The following is a 17,139-nucleotide window of genomic DNA, read 5'->3' on the forward strand; positions in this document are numbered from 1 at the left end:
AAACCTCTTTTTCTACTAAGCCAATTATGTAAGATCAATTTTTACGACATTTTGAAAGATTTTTAGGTCATAAATACATTGTTTTTAGGACATTTTTTCACGATTATAAGTCTTCAAAATCCTAGCCCTATCATCAGTATTATTTCCCCTTTTCAGTTGCACATCTTTTGTATGAAACAATTTTCATTTGGTGCTTATGTACAAAGTTATTTTGGGCGGTCAAGATAAATGGGACACTCTGTATATAAACCTACCGGTGCTTCGTAACTGTCTCAGCAAACTTCTTTATGGCAACCCTAGGTAAGAAAAAATTTAAAACTGCTGATTTACTAAGTAATTAGGTCCCAGTATACTATACTAGCTCTCTTGAGCATACAGATATTAGGCCTACCCCTATTCGTACAAAGTTCCATAATCTATGCTGAGGACAGACAAAGCCCAGAGTTATCTCTGGACGTCCTCTCGAACAATCCCTTTGTCTAGACTTAATGGATCATCAATAACCGTCACTTAACTGCTGTCACATACTTGAAGGATGTTAACACAGACGAACGCCAACTTCCGCACAGCAGAGTGGCTCATTACGACCCCAGCCCTTCCACGCGATACCGCTAACCGGCTGTGAATCTCTTGGGGCTTCGATAAAAGCGCCCTGATCTTGTACAGCGGGGTCCCTGTTCCTCTTAAAGTGGATCGAAACGGCCGTCAACTCCGTTCGTATTTTTTTCTTCATAGTCCTCTTCGTGGTGTAAGGCACATGTACATGATATTGGTTACTTAATACAAATATTTTTGTGCGAGATCGTGCGTATTTGCTTGCTTTCCGCACAAAACCAATACGCGGTAAGTGTGAAATACCACATTCAGTATTCCCAACGTAACACACATAACAATTTCCCTATTCTTACCGCTTAAGCGTCATATTCATTTTACTGCTTTAGGCTTTTAACATATTATTTTTAAAGACGTTCAATATACTAATAATTATAAATTGGAAACTTACCACTGCAATTTCACCTAAATTGCATTGTTAATTATTGTTTTTAAATATTTGCAAAAATTAAGTAAACTCTACAACACCACAAAAGTTACTGCAATTGTAATGCAAGTAACATTAAGGAAGCCGTGAAAAAATAAACAAGATTCCAGACTCATGATAGACTGGGGGGAAAAAAGACAGACGTATATCACGGCCTGCTGCAGTATAGTAAACACAGAAAACATTTTAAAGCAACAATGTTGAAGATAGATATATTTGTTTTCCAAAGTTGCCGTCATTGAACAGAAACCAAGATGGAGATTTCATTGCAACTAATTAGAAATTCCTCTTTCAGGTATGTAATAAACGATCTTCGCACAAAATAATGTACGATACACGAGCGGTATGTTTGTTTTCATGTTCTCGGAAATTAAAAAAGCTCAACTACGTTTCGCTTTTTCAATCTTTACCTCGAACATGAAAACGTCAACATACCACTCTTGTAACGCATATTACTATTACGGTTATTCTGACATATTCGTGGCATAAATGTGTACATAATTTGATTTTAGAATATTTAAAAATGAAATCAGGCCATCCAGAGTCGAAAATAACATTACGAGTGTTTATGAGGTAGTCTATACGAAGGCTGGGTGTAAGTTATGGCAACTATTTCTTTTGTGAGAATGCGGGTGCGGTTCGAAATTTTAAAATACGCAAATTAAAGGACAGGGTATGTGTAGTAGTGTTCTGCAATGTTCGAGGTAACCGACACATTAGAAACTTAATCTTATTTCATATGAAAACTAATCGCAAGATCTGTACTAATATCCTTAAAAGATTAAAACATAAAAGATGAAGATTCGAAAAATGGTGAAATATGTTCATAATAATAATAATAATAATAATAATAATAATAATAATAATAATAATAATAATAATAACAATAACAATAACAATAATAATAATAATAATAATAATAATAATAATAATCCGTGGTGCTACAGCCCACGAAGGGCCAAGACCGACAAGCCGGCTGCCGGCATCACGGCCACATGCCGAAGCAGAGGTGGATGATCATCCAACCAGAATGGAGGTATCGTGTGGTTAGCACGATGAGCCCCCCAGCCGTTATAGCTGGTTTGCGTAACCGGATTTCGCTACCTATCGTAGCCCCCCCAAGTGCATCACGATGCTGGGTGGGCACCGGTCCCATACACTGGCCGAAATTTCATGAGAAAATTTCTTCCCCCATAAGGACTCGAACCAGCTCACATTCCGTAACGCAAGTCCTAGACAGGATGCCTTAGACCACGACGCTACGGCGCGGGACGAAATATGTTCATATCATCGGATATTACACACACATCTTATACACACGTTATAAAAGCGTTGTAATATGTTCGAGAGTTCGATGCTTAAGTCAGTGAACAATACGTGACAATAGTCAAGTGCGGCATCACAAGCGTTTGAACTAAAAATAATAGACTTGGGAAAGCAACAGGAGTTGATGGAATCCCTATTAAATTTATGAAATGCTTGGGTGGGGGCAAGAAGGAAATTCTATCATTATGCAACGAAATACATGAGAAAGATTAATAGCCTAAGATTTTACGGAGACTGTGTTGCTGCCAATATCGAAGGAAAATAATGCCAAGAAATATACCGAGTTCAGGACTATCAGCTTTAGCCTATATCGCACTGGCGAAGATTCTCCTGCGAATACTGAATCGGCGTTTATATTCTAAGATGGAAGCACAGCTGGAAGAAGAGCAGTTTGGCTTCAGAAAGGGAAAAGCTACGAGAGTTGCTACAAACAATCGGCGAAAGATATCAAGAGAACAATAAAGAAGTGTATATGTAACATATGTGGACCTAAAAAAGGCATTTTGAAGAATGGATTGGAATAAACTTACGGGAATCCTAAAAAGAAAATAGATGTGGATTGGAAAGAGAAAGGGCTGTTCAATAATCTTTATATGAAACAACCAGTCAAAGTCAGGATAGGAGAAGAAATGTCAGAAGGAAGTGAGATAGCGAAAGATGTACGACAAGGATGCTCTTTATCACCTACACTGTTCAACATCTACTTGGAAGACTTAATGAAGAACTTTTTTCAGAACATGGGAGGAGCCACCGGCGTGGCTCAGTCGGTTAAGACGCTTGCCTGCCGGTCTGAAGTTGCGTTCGGGCGCGAGTTCGATCCCCGCTTGGGCTGATTATCTGGTTGGGTTTTTTCCGAGGTTTTCCCCAACCGTAATGTGAATGCAAGGTAATCTATGGCGAATCCTCGGCCTCATCTCGCCAAATATCATCTCGCTATCACCAATCTCATCGACGCTAAATAATACAGCGTCGTTAAATAACCAACTAAAAAAACATGGGAGGAGTGATGGTAGGATAAAAAAAGAATAAAGTGCATAAGATTTGCTGATGATATGGCGTTGTTAGTAGAAAAGGAGATGATACTAAGGGATATGCTACTGGAGCTAAATGACAGCTATGAACAGTATGGGATGAAGACAAATGCCATGGTCATAGAAAGAAAAATGAAGGTAAACTTATGAATTCTAAATGAGGCAATAGAGCAAGTGGACACCTTCAAATATTTGGGGTGTATTATAAGCAGTATCATGAGCTGCTGTCAGGAAGTCAAAAGGAGGATGGCAAAGGAAGCTTCTAATAGGAAAAAAGCACCTTTTGCGGACCTCTGAAAAAAAAACCATGGAAGAGACTAGTGAAGTGCTTTGTGTGGAGTGTGGAATTGTATGGGAGTATAAATATGGACCTTAAGAAAAAGTGAAGAGAAAGGACTAGGAGCACTTGAAATGTGGTTATTGAGAAGAATGGAGCGTATGAAATGGACAAGCAGAATAAGAAATGAAGCTATGTTGGAAAGAGTGGGTGAAGAAAGAATGATGCTGAAACTGATCAGGAAGAGAAAAAGGAATTGGTTGGGTCACTGGCTGAAAATAAATTTCCTATTAAAGGATGCACTGGAATGAATGGTGAACGGGAGATGAGTAAGGGGCAGAAGAAGATATCAGATGATAGACGACATTAATAAATTACTGTACTGTAGGTCACTCTAATTTATTTACCTACTGAATGTACAGTACATAGCCGAGTGTATTTCTGCACATTATATTTTTACGATTCAAAAGCAACGTTCGTTCCCCTGGTTACGATTTTTGTTTGGCATATTATTTAGGATCAAGGCTACGTAATTGTGTTTGTGATTGATGGGTTGTATATGTGCAGGCGTTACATTTATAACTCGCACAATTAAAACGAATTAACGTGTGTTTCGAATTCAAGCAATTTACGAAACTTAATAAACAGTGTATGGGCGTTTCCTGTCATTCATTACGTTGTGGAAATATGAAAGCCTTTCGGACATCTGAAGCGGGAAAATCAGAAACATCCCATTTTATAATCATTTAAGATGATTTAAAAGAAAATTACGGTCAGCCTCTTTTCATTTCATTTTGTATTCTTTATATTAGTTGTGTCTCACATGCTCATTATTCTTAACCTTTTTTATTTCATTTTGTAGCTAGTCTTAAATTGATTCTGTGTTCCATAATCATTGTTGATAAGTTTTTTTTATCTTGTATATTTTAAATTAATTTGTGCCAAGCTTATTGTTATTACCTTTTTATTTAATTTTGAAATGCTTTTAATTTATTTGTTAATGACGGAGAAAAATTTGCTCCGGCGCCGGGGATCGAAACCAGGACTCCTCGTTCTGCGCAGTGGGTGCTCTACCACTGAGCTATGCCGAGGCTCAATCCACAGCAACGAATCGAATCTTTCTAATTTGGTCTTTTCCTTTTGTGGCCTTCGATTCGGTGCTGTGGATTGAGTCCCGGCGTAGCTCAGTGGTAAGCACCCAGTGCATAGAATTGGGGGTCCTGGGCTCGATCCCCGGCGCCAGAGAGAATTTTACTTTGTCATTAACAAATAATAACCATAACAGAAAATTCTGTAGGACCAAAAAAGTAATAATCTTTACATAGCTTTTAAATTAGTTCTGTACCTGATTTATAATTTTGTATTACGTTGTAACTAAGAAATATCGTATTTGTTTTTTTATGTAATGCTAGCCGTACCCGTGCGCTCAGCTGCACCCGTTAGAAATAAATATAAAGTAATTACATAATTAAAATAGGACATTTGATCCCGGGAACATTCGTGTTTGATAGAAGGATAAATCGTTTAAAATGTTACTTAATTTAAATTTCATCCAAATAATTAAAATGCGATCATTTTGGTCCAGAGACATTCATTTGGTGCAATGACAATTCCTTTAACATGTTTCTTAATTTTTATTACATGCAACCATAGTTTAATGAAGATTGACATCATTTAGATTTAATGTGTATATTTTATTTTACTTGTTATAGGTTTCCATTGAATTATGGTAACTTCATTTTAACCCTTGTTTTCTACGTATTCAGTAAATGGCGCTTGGCCCACTATGGTTCTGAACCCTTCAAATAACTTAAATTATATTATACAATATTACATATTATATTATATTATATCAGAAGTTACTGTAATAACATTATAGCACTATGTCCATCTAGAGAAACTACACTTTCCAATGGTGAAATAATAATTAATTATACAAATCGGTTAATTTAGCTTCCGATATTACTTCATACAAACACAGAAACATTCTCTGTAGGCTATCTTTCATAGCTTTCGATTGTTGCTGTCCAAGGCCCCTTATAGACGAAGTCATTTGTTTTTTAATTCATTACACGGCCTTAGATGGCAGTTACTTCAATTTTAAAACTCATTTATCTCATTAAATATCAGTCCTATCAAAATTTTTCAAGGAATAAAACTTATCGGACATTATTTTTAAAGAAACTTTTGTTATGCAACATTTTTCACAAAAATCAATAATAAGCGAGATATTTCGATTCATTTAATTCAGGCCCCCCTTATAACTCCCCTTTTAAATAATGTATTTTGAATGCCATATAGCCTAAAATCTAAGTTACAACGAACTTAATTTATATTCCAATTTTCATCGAAATCCGTTCAGCCATTATCGCGTGAAAAGGTAACAAACATACAGACAGACAGACAGAAAGACATACAAACAAAAATTTCAAAAAAGTGATTTTCGGTTTCAGGGTGGTTAATTATATATGTTAGGATCAATTATTTTTAGAAAATCGAAAATTACCAGAAAAATTTCGGCTACAGATTTATTATTAGTATAGATTATATTACAGATGCATATACATAAACCTTCATTAAATACGCAAGGGCTCTAAATTAATCATTATTGAGGCAATATGCAGATACTAATAATTTTTTACGATACTGGTACTTTTTTGCACAATTTCTTTTCTGTAGTTCATCCAAATTTGTTTAATTGTTCGGACATAAATCCCTCCTGGTAAGCATGACCCAGGCGAAGCATTAAAAAAACACTACATCTCCAATTGTTATATCTGCTATTCGAGCAGGAAAAAAAAAACATTTTTACAGCTGATCAGTTGAGGCACTGTTGTGAATATCTTACAATTCATTTTGATTTTTCAGATAAATCAGTTCAGAATTATAAATTTGTTTAAAGTTTCTCATTCATATGATAAATCAACAAATAATAAATCATATGATTGAGAAACTTAAAATAAATTTATGCTCGACCATGCCGAAATGTAGTAATTATACACCTGGTAGCAGACCTTTAATGCGTGTCATTAAAGTACACCTACTCATTAAAGGTCAGGTCTTTCAGCCAATGACGACTCAGGTTACAACTGTTCAGCCAATGACAGGTCAGCTTTCTACCGTTATAAAACCGCAAGTATCGATTATTCTCGGATATGCAATCGAAAGAGAATTAGCGAAAAGTCACAGAGGCTGGAAATCCAATACTGTCGCAGAAGGTTATGTTCTGTTACTATAATAATTAGCGTTAATTGTAAATAATATTCAAATAAATTCAATTTGTCATCTCGTTTTGCAATGTCTAATTTAATTTTAATGTTATCTCTGTAGGTTCTTATGGCCTAGCAAGGTCAATGTGAACATCTGTTCCTCGGAAAAAATCAATACTTTCGCGTCTGCCAACATCTCACAACATACGGGACGTTGGTCAAGGTCAGATACAAAGAAAATTAATAATATCAAGTTAGAAATATGGTCGAGCATAAAAAGTCGTATGAAACTCGCCTATAATGGTAATTAAGAAGCTCGTATGAATATTATGAAAATCGCTTGCGCTCGTTTCATAAATATCCATACTCGCTTCTTAATTACCTTCATTATAGGCTCGTTGCATAATGTACTATTATAATACTGTTGTGAAGTTGATGTTAAACATTATATTGCAACGATATTGTAACAGTTTATATATGTAGTTGCGATACAATGTTTCCATACATTGTTTGGTAGTGCGAACTAAGGTTAATAAAATATCAATAACCTTTGGTGAGAACACGATAAGTTAAATTGAGAGGCTCGGGCGTAAAACATGGTAACTGGCATTTTGTTCAAAAACGAGATATGTAGCATAAAATATGGTAACTTATATTCTGTGTCTAATGCAGTAGTTAATTTTCCAACATCTCAGTAGATGGCAGAAGTTAGTTTCCTGGTAACTACACAAACTGTTGCCTGTATAAATGTTTATCTACCTAATAACTTCAAAACACTAAAAGTGACTTACCATGTTTTATTCCCGAACCCCTCAATATCAATGTAAAACACAAAAGTCTTAAAGTAAGCGAAAATTCCCTCGTATTTATATTTGATTTCTTTTTTGTTGCTTTAATCTCTTTATATCGATTCCTCAAAGGTTTTGCGTTTAAATAAATACTCTACATAGCACCCAATGTAAAAATAATTGACATTCTGCATTTTATTTACAATATATTAATTTTATTCCACACACTTGGATTATTTGCATACATACATTAGAATGTTTTGAACTTGAAATAAATACAGAAATTATACAGTAGAGTAATTTCCTATCAAATCTGTCAAAGGCTTTAATATAATATACAAAGAGAATGTGTGTTTCTCTATTCAACTCTTGAAAGGTACTTTCGCAAATTACTCTTCACTTCACCATCCTACAGCAATCGAAATGTTAAATGAGGACCGATCTGAGTGCCTGAAGAGGTCCGTCATTGTGAACTGTATAATTAAATTGTTTCTAATTATCCTTGTCTGGTGTGTATTAGATTAACGGAAAGTAGATCAACTGGCAAACACGACTATAAAGCAGAAGTGCTAATTAACGATGAAAACAGGTCGAGTCTATTGATTTAACCGCATTTGCATGCCAAGTTCCTCCCGTCGAGCATTCTTAGTCAAGAACAATGTTTCTCAAGTTCTTCTTTTACTTTATCTGTACATAAAATATACATATAAAATATTACGATGCCGAAGCGAGCACATTCTCTTACTTTCTACGCGTCGAATATCGATTTACCGTGTAATTATAATATATTGGTAGAAAGTTAATAGTTTTCTTCAAAAAAGTTTTTTTTCTCAAAATTTTAACAACCTTTTATTCGGTAACTATTACGAATAGGATCGTGATTTTTGTCCATATCAATAGAAAATCTGATAAAGAATAATTTATCCCTCTGGCGTGTTTCAATAGCGTGGATGTTTTTCGTGTAAATTTAATTTTAGAAACTTCTACAGGTTGCAACGTCGCGTCAGAGAACAGCTCACCTAGCGAGGCACACCGAGTTCGTTGACCTCTTATATTTATACGATGCGCATCCAGAATATAAGTTTTCCTATTTTTTTTTTAAAGAACACACACTTTCTGAAAAACATTTATTGGCAACAGGTACAGCAATGTTTCAGCTATTTTTCAACATAGCCACCATCAGAATTGAGACACTTGTCGTATCGTGGGATCAACTTTTGTATCCCTCTGTCGCAGAACTCTGCCGCCTGTGAATGGAACCAGCGTGTGACAGACGTCTTCAACTCTTCGTCGTTGCCAAAACGCTCACCGGAGGACAGGAATTTCTTGAGGTGCAAGAAAACGTTAAAATCGCTGGGAGTAAGATCAGGACTGTAGGGTGGATGATCAAAACAACTCCCAGCCAAATTCCGTCAAAACAGCTGCTGTGCGCCGAGCCGTATGTGGACGAGCATTGTCATGGAGGAGCACAACACCTGCAGTAAGCATTCCACGCCTCTTGTTTTGAATGGCACATCGCAATTTTCGCATTGTTTTACAGTAACGGTCAGCGTTCACTGTTTCACCTCTTGGAAGGAAGTCAATGAGCAGAATGCCCTTCCTGTCCCAGAACACCGTGCACATCACTTTCCGTACCGACAGCGTCTGTTTGAATTTCGTCCTAACCGGAGATCCACTATGCCGCCAATGCATTGACTGGTGCTTGGTTTCCGGGGTGAAGTGCGAAATCCTAGTCTCATCGCCCGTGACGATCTTCTCGAGGAACTCGTCGCCGTCATCGTGATACCGTTGCCGAAATGTCAGTGCTGCTCCTAAACGTTGCATTTTGTGTTGTAAATTAAAGAACTTAATCACCAACCGAACCTCGTAGGCGGCGGGAGAAGGAATAAGAGCTTCCATTTCGGACCACTGCTGCCACGCTACTGGCACCAGGCGGCACCTGTCTGGCTGGCATATGATTGATACGTCATAGATCTGTTAGGCATGCGCAATTGACACGGCTAATTACGTTTACTTTCAAGGGGAAAAAATCGGGAAACTTACTTTCTGAATGCGCCTCGTATCACGAGAAGAGGGTGTTAGCGGCGATGTTGTCGGACTGCAGAAACTTTAAATTTAATGTTCTAATTAACCGTGCATTTCATCAGAAAACGTAATATAGGCTTTCTATTCATTTAAGTGTACCCTATCGTCCCTTTCAATCAGGAAGGCTATTTCACTTCACTCTGTATACATGGCGCTTATTCCGAACTTTGTGTTCACTCTGTGTTACGCTAACCCGCAAAAAAGTCCACGAAGTGACTGCTTTAATTTTATCTTAATTGCATTTTAATAAAATGTTATTTTATAGCCTGCGTTTCGGACAAAGTTTGAATTATGTGTCTTTTTTGTATTTATGTTTCACTATCCAGCTGTGATACCAGAGTCGATTTTCCTTGAATATAACAACACATAGCCAGTCCAAGCTCTCCATAGGCGTCGTTTTTATGTGTTTGTGTGGATAAACTTGGGCGCTCTGTTGGTGGCAGCAGAATGATGGATCTCATAACTGGAGCACAGGGCTGCCAGGGCCCTCAGGGACAGCGCTGTGTCAAGTCCTGCATGAAGACAGAGCATTGTTCCGGCGACACTATTTCCTCGGGTGACATACTATGTGTAGCCTACCTTAATTAAGCGGTTCCTGCCTTCACTAGTCAAAGTGCCGCGAAACTCACTTCAACCACACTGCGCAGTCGTTGAATCTGATGATTTTGTCTCGGATGAAAGTTAATGATATCAAACGAAGTAATTTTCATATACTAATAGGCCTAATAATAATAATAATAATAATAATAATAATAATAATAATAATAATAATAATAATTTATTTGACCTGGCAGAGTTAAGGCCGTAAGACCTTCTCTTCCACTCAACCAGCAAAAAGTATACATACATATTTATGAACTTACAAGCTAAAAAGAATACAACAATTTGGTTTATGAGGGAGAGTAAAAAAGTAGGGGAGATTGTTGTACCTTTAGCACAGTGTACCTTTGAATATATATATTTTTTTAATTTTTGCTGCTACCTAGAGGACTCAAACTGAAGTCGATTGTAGAGAAAGCCGCTAAGTAGCTCTGGTCGTAGTTTCAGTTTGATTTACTGCGAAGTATGAGTTCCGTGGACAAAAGAAGTTTTTTTAGTACCGTAAAGTGGGGTGACTTTGAACGCTGAGGTGACTTTGAACAGTAATTTAGCGCCTTTCTAAATTAAATGCTGTACCCTATTGCGAAAAAACTGAACTAATTTATTGACAACTTAAACAGTTTTTTTCGCAATTGGGTACAGCATTTAATTTAGAAAGGCGCTAAATTACTGTTCAAAGTCACCTCAGCGTTCAAAGTCACTCCACTTTACGGTACCAAAAATAAACATTCCGTTCATTGACATATGTTTTCTAACACGAAACCAAATTGTATTTGCTAATATTTTTGAAGTACAGTGTGTTCCCTATCATCTGGTGAGTAATAACATATTTTAATTTCCATGATTTATTCGAATCTCTAGTTTTGGGAGCCATAATTGTTTAAAAGTGCAGCTTCTTGTACCTTTGAACACAAAACATCTTGTATCATGGAACAAGTTCCAAAGTACAAGATACTATCGGTTTTTGTTTTTCTTTTATTTTAAGATCATGTCACGAAGTAAGTCTGGAGTTAAGAGGCTCCCCAATTGATCCGGATGTCTTGAAGAAAGCTGTTGAAGCAGTTATTGCTCCTCCAGGAAATAAAATCTCAATAAGAGAAGCCTGCTCTGGTTTATGATGGCAAATACATTTTAAATATGATTGTCAGTTTTTACAGCTATATTCCCACCTATATTCCATGTGTTCCAACTTACAAGAGGGAATGTTCCAAGGTACACGAAGCTGTTGTACCTTTATTTTTTCCATCCTTAATAGATCTGTTAATAATAACATTGATACTGTTCAAGAATTTAAATATTTGGGTAGTATAATTGACAAGGATTGTGGAGCCTTTGAGGATGTAAAGAACCGAATAAAAATGCAAATAGTGCATTTGTCCAGTTGTACCCAATATGGAAATCTTATATTATGTCTAGATCTACAAAAATTAAAATCTTTAACAGTAATGTGATATCAGTCTTATTATATGGCTGTGAGACATGGAAAACAAGTAACATTATACAAAATAAACTGCAAACATTTGTTAATAGATGTTTACGAAGAATCTTAAAAATTAGATGGCCAGATATAATTACAAACTCAGAACTATGGAAGATAACAAATCAGAAAGAAATCACAATAGAAATCAAACGACGAAAGTGGAACTGGATAGGGCACACACTCAAGAAAGAAGATGGAGCAGTAGAAAGAATGGCTTTGGATTGGAACCACCAGGGTAGTAGAACAAGTGGAAGGCCAAAAAATACATGGAAGAGAACAGTTTTGGAGGAAATTGCTAGGGAGGTGAAAACATGGAGCGAAGTGAAGAAGTTGGCTACAAATAGGGTCCGATGGAGGCACTTTGTGAATGCCCTATGCTCCTCATGAGGAAATTGATTGATTGATTGATTGATTGATTGATTGATAGATCTGTAAAACATGAAAATACATTAAGGAAGTTGTAAAGGAATTTTCAATAGTTCTTTCAAGCATTTTCTCATTTAAAAAATCTAATTTCCAAAAAAAAAATGTGAAAAGAGTTTAAAGTGTACAACAGTCTTCCCTAATCTTAAGAACTGTTTTATTAACTGAATATGTACAATAAGACTATAAACACTTCATCACTTTTCAACATAGTCCCAACTACGTTCAATGCAAGTGTTCCTGTTATACTATGTTAAAAGTGATTAAATAAATAAATAAATAGTGAGTGAGTAAAAGGTAAAAGGTAAAGGTATCCCCGTAACATGCCATGAAGGCACTTGGGGGGCATGGAGGTAGAGCCCCATGCTTTCCATGACCTCGGCACTAGAATGAGGTGGTGTGGTCGGCACCACGCTCTGACCGCCTTTTACCCCCGGGAAAGACCCGGTACTCAATTTTATAGGAGGCTGAGTGAACCTTGGGGCCGTTCTGAAAGTTTGGCAAACGAGAAAAAATCCTGTCACCACCTGGGTTCGAACCCCGGACCTTCCAGTACATAGCCACCTGCTCTACCAACTGAGCTACCCGGCCACCGAGTGAGTGAGTAAAGACGTGAATAGATTAATGCAGATAAACAGATAAATAAAAAAATAACTAGATAAATAAGTAAATAAATAAGTAAATAAATAAAATAAATAAATGAGTGAGTGAGTGAGTGAGTGAGTGAGTGAGTGAGTGAGTGAGTGAGTGAGTGAGTGAGTGAGTGAGTGAGTGAGTGAGTGAGTGAGTGAGTGAGTGAGTGAGTGAGTGAGTGAGTGTGAGTAAAGACGTGAATAGATAAATGCAGATAAACAGATAAATGAATAAATGAAAAAATAAATAAGTAAATAAATAAAATAAATAAATGTATGAGTGAGTGAGTAAAGACGTGAATAGATAAATGCAGATAAACAGATAAATGGAAAACATAAATATATAAGTAAATAAATAAGTAGATGAACTATCGAAAAACTAATTTGTTTAAGATTTAAATAAATGGACAAGTGAAGAAGTAAATTAATAAATAAAAGAAATTTATGACAAGATGAGTTATGTGACTGAACAGGCTAATATGTACAAAATGTAAAAGAAAAAGTGAAAATATGTTTTCGTAAACGAGCAAGTACATAACCGAGTATAACCTAATTGTTTCGTAAATTACCTGCAATAACATTTCCACATTACACGCGAACTAACCAGAGCAACATCTAAATTATATTTCAGTCCTTGTTTTAGAAAAGCGACGAGATTGCATGGCAAAGTTCAAAGGCCGCGGCTTCATCAAACAGAAGAGCTATGTACAAAATGACCAGTATGAACTCTCTTACATACTTACTTACAAATGGCTTTTAAGGAACACGAAGGTTCATTGCCGCCCTCACATAAGCCCGCCATCGGTCCCTATCCTGTGCAAGATTAATCCAGTCTCTATCATCACACCCCACCTCCCTCAAATCCATTTTAATATTATCCTCCCATCTACGTCTCGGCCTCCCTAAAGGTCTTTTTCCCTCCGGTCTCCCAACTAACACTCTATATGCATTTCTGGATTCGCCCATACGTGCTACATGCCCTGCCCATCTCAAACGTCTGGATTTCAAGTTCCTAATTATGTTAGGTGAAGAATACAATGCGTGCAGTTCTGTGTTGTGTAACTTTCTCCATTCTCCTGAACTTCATCCCTCTTAGCCCCAAATATTTTCCTAAGCACCTTATTCTCAAACACCCTTAACCTATGTTCCTCTCTCAGAGTGAGAGTCCACGTTTCACAACCATACAGAACAACCGGTAATATAACTGTTTTATAAATTCTAACTTTCAGAGTTTTTGACAGCAGACTGGATGATAAGAGCTTCTCAACCGAATAATAACACGCATTTCCCATATTTATTCTGCGTTTAATTTCCTCCCGAGTATCATTTATATTTGTTACTGTTGCTCCAAGGTATTTGAATTTTTCCACCTATTCGAAGGATAAATCTCCAATATTTATATTTCCATTTCGTACAATATTCTGGTCACGAGACATAATCATATACTTTGTCTTTTCGGGATTTACTTCCAAACCGATCGCTTTACTTGCTTCAAGTAAAATTTCCGTGTTTTCCCTAATAGTTTGTGTATTTTCTCCTAACATATTCACGTCATCTGCATAGACAAGAAGCTGATGTAACCCGTTCAATTCCAAACCCTGCCCGTTATCCTGAACTTTCCTAATGGCATATTCTAGAGCGAAGTTAAAAAGTAAAGGTGATAGTGCATCTCCCTGCTTTAGCCCGCAGTGAATTGGAAAAGCATCAGATAGAAACTGACCTATACGGACTCTGCTGTATGTTTCACTGAGACACATTTTAATTAATCGAACTAGTTTCTTGGGAATACCAAATTCAATAAGGATATCATATAATACTTCCCTCTTAACCGAGTCATATGCCTTTTTGAAATCTATGAATAACTGATGTATTGTACCCTTATACTCCCATTTTTTCTCCATGAACTCTCACTGTGTTTATTAAGTAAACTATGAAACTGCATAGTTTCAAGCGTATCCGACACGTTTCTCTTTATTAGTATAAGTTGATATTAATACTATTGCTTTCAAGATGAAAGCTTACGTAATTTAAATTACTCTAGCGCACAAGATCGGAAGCAAAACTTTCGTGGAGTACCGGAATAACGAACGTTCAACATCTGAGAAAGAATAGTTTTCAGTATGTATGCACAGTTTGCTAGACTTTGATTAAAATTAAATCCGATATTGTGCAGAAAATTCCAGCATTCCTGTGTCACGATTAAATGTCAAACAAAGGGTTCAAGACTAGTTTCAAAGAACTGCAATAAAACACTCACGCACATACGTTTTATTTCCACGGGCAGGGCCGACACGTTTCCAATTTCCTAGCGACGGCAATGAAATCGATTATCTTCGCAGTCATGACACGAATAACGCCAAAGACGGCAACTGTTAGAATCAAGCTTTCGCTCATATTTGCATTTCAATAAATGAACGTAGCTATGTCGATAACAAAATGGAAATACGTTACGTGAAAGAGATCGTAGCTTGTACTTCCCATTGTGCAGTCAGTCGTATTTCCCTCTTTATAAAAAATGAAGACAAATAATGTGTATTGTGCCATATTTTAAAGTCTTAAATCAAATAAATAATAGTCTGTTCCATTCAGACTGAGTATTTACACATTTTATTTACGGGCATAACAGAATTCGTTATTACCTCGGGCGCTTTTCTTTTCTATATAAAACAACTACCCGTACCCGTGCGCTCCGCTGCACCCGTTAGAAATAAATATAAAGTAATTACATAATTAAAATAGGACATTTGATCCAGGGAACTTTCGTGTTTGATAGAAGGATAAATCGTTTAATATGTTACTTAATTTAAATTGTATTTAAAATATTAAAATGCGATCATTTTGATCCAGAGACCACTCATTTGGTGCAATGACAATTCCTTTAACATGTTTCTTAATTGTTATTACCAATTATTTTTGGAAAAGCGAAAATTAACAGAAAAATTTTGGGTACGGATTTATTATCATGTTTATATTATATTATATTATATTATATTATATTATATTATATTATATTATATTATATATTATATTATATTATATTATGTAAAACGTGTGTTGATAACGAATGTACTCGAATTAGAAAGTTTTTAATTTGTTGTGGGAGCTCTTGAATCTCAGGAGGAACAGCTTTTACAACAGCGCAACATAATCTGCTTCGCTCATTACCCAATTTTTTTGCACTGCATTTATTGCATATATATTTTATGTATTTTAATACGATTCAATTGAGCATAGTTAAAATTTCAATTATACAATAATGGATTGCTAAGCTAACGTACTATTACTGCATACTAAATAAATACACTCTCGTTGTTCGTTAATTCTCTGAGATAAAAATGAATATGTTCATAAACATTATTTTAAGAAATACAGCAAATGAATATACAGAATAACCTATCAAGTTTCCTGTGCATAAGAAGCTATTTTAATCTTACCTGTCCTCAATTCACTCACAAGTTACTGTAATAACATTATAGCATTATGTCCATCCAGAGAAACTACACTTTCCAATGATGAAATAATAATTAATTATACAAATCGGTTAATTTAGCTTCCGATATTAGGCCTACTTCATACAAACACAGAAACATTCTCTGTAGGCTATGTTTCATAGCTTTCGATTGTTGTGTCCAAGGCCCCTTATAGACGAAGTCATTTATTTTTTAATTCATTACACGGCCTTAGATGGCGGTTATTTTAATTTTAAAACTCATTTATCTCATTAAATATCAGTCCTATCAAAATTTGTCAAGGAATAAAACTTATCGCAAATTATTTTTAAAGAAACTTTTGTTATGTAAACATTTTTCACAAAAATCAATAATAAGCGAAATATTTCGATTTATTTAATTCAGGCCCCCTTATAACACCCCTTTTAAATGATGTATTTTGAATGCCATATAGCCTAAAATCTAAGTTACAACGAACTTAATTTATATTCAAATTTTCACCGATATCCGTTCAGCCATTATCGCGTGAAAAGGTAACAAACATACAGACAGACAGACAGACAGACATACAAACAAAAATTTCAAAAAAGCGATTTTCGGTTTCAGGGTGGTTAATTATATATGTTAGGACCAATTATTTTTGGAAAATCGAAAATTACCAGAAAAATGTCGGCTACAGATTTATTATTAGTATAGATGAAGACAAAATAATGTGTATTATGCCATATTTTAAAGTCTTAAATCAAATAAATAATAGTCTGTTCCACTCACACTGAGTATTTACACATTTTATTTACTTG

The 17,139-nt window shown here is 35.7% G+C and overlaps 1 protein-coding gene across 1 annotated transcript in view; it reads right to left on the bottom strand.

The window, feature by feature from the left end:
• LOC138697768 (serine/threonine-protein kinase 32B) overlaps positions 1-17,139 on the bottom strand; it is a 413,746-nt gene that overhangs the window by 102,026 nt on the left and 294,581 nt on the right. The window lies entirely within an intron of this gene.

This window comes from Periplaneta americana, chromosome 4, assembly GCF_040183065.1.
Source record: "Periplaneta americana isolate PAMFEO1 chromosome 4, P.americana_PAMFEO1_priV1, whole genome shotgun sequence".
NCBI classification, from domain to species: domain Eukaryota; kingdom Metazoa; phylum Arthropoda; class Insecta; order Blattodea; family Blattidae; genus Periplaneta; species Periplaneta americana.